Source organism: Palaemon carinicauda, chromosome 26, assembly GCF_036898095.1.
Source record: "Palaemon carinicauda isolate YSFRI2023 chromosome 26, ASM3689809v2, whole genome shotgun sequence".
Lineage (NCBI taxonomy): Eukaryota > Metazoa > Arthropoda > Malacostraca > Decapoda > Palaemonidae > Palaemon > Palaemon carinicauda.
Window position 1 is genome coordinate 95,336,977 of NC_090750.1, and position 1,351 is coordinate 95,338,327.

Sequence of the window (1,351 nt, forward strand, 5' to 3'; positions counted from 1 at the left end):
CAGTGATGCTAGGTGTATGAGGACAAAGAAGAATCTGTAAAGAATAGGCCAGACTATTCGGTGTATGTGTAGGCCAAGGGAAAGTGAACCGTAACCATAGAGAAGGATCTAATGTAGTACAGTCTGGCCAGTCAAAGGACTCTGTACAGACTATTCGGTGTATGTGTAGGCAATGGGAAAGTGAACCGTAACCGTAGAGAAGGATCTAATGTAGTACTGTCTGGCCAGTCAAAGGACTCCGTAACTTTCTAGCGGTAGTATCTCAACGAGTGGCTGGTGCCCTGGCCAACCTACTTCCTATTAAGAGATAAGAAACCTTCTATCAAAGGAAAACCTACAAAAACTATTTTGAGATAATTGATCAACAAATTTTGATAACAGAAGAATCAGGCGAATGACTATACAGTGTTTTGGTAATAGGTTGACCAGGGCACCAGCCACCCGTTGAGATACTACCGCTAGAGAGTTATGGGGTCTTTTGACTGGCCAGATGGTACTACATTGGATCCTTCTCTCTGGTTACGGTTCACTTTCCCTTTGCCTACACATATCCACACTGAATAGTCTGGCCTATTCTTTACAGATTCTCCTTTATCCTCATACATCTGACAACACAGATTACCAAACAATTCTTCTCTCAAGGGGTTACTGCACTAATTGTCCAATGGCCCCTTTCCTCTTGGTAAGGGTAGAAGAGACTCTTCAGCTATGGTAAGCAGCTCTTCTAGGAGAAGGACACTCCAAAATCAAACCATTGTTCTCTAGTCTTGGGTAGTGCCATAGCCATTGTACCACGGTCTTCCACTGTCTTGGGTTAGAGTTCTCTTGCTTAAGGGTACACTCGGGATCACTTTTCTATCTTATTTCTCTTCCTCTTGTCTTGTGAAAGTTTTTATAGTTTATATAGGAGATATTTACTTTTATGTTGTTACTCTTCTTAGAGTATTCTATTTTCCATTTTTCCTTTCCTCACTGGGCTATTTTCCCTGTTGGAGGCTCTGGGCTTACAGCATCCTGCTTTTCTAACTAGGGTTGTGGCTTAGCTAGTGATAATAATAATAATAATAATAATAATAATAATAATAATAATAATATTCTAGATACTCTAATTAACGATGAGACCTATAGAATTTACCAAATGAATGAAACTTCAACAGCTTCGTAGACAGCTAAAGCATTAACATTGAAATCCTGAAACCTTTTTGGCCCTCTTAAATAAAACCAATTTATGCAATTTAAAATTGTTGTCATCTTTTAAAGCTCAAGGAGAAAGATTAAGTTGTATTTTCCTCCTTCGAATATTTTGTGTCTTTATGATAGCCCTTAAAATGTTGGGTCATGGCTTTCTGGT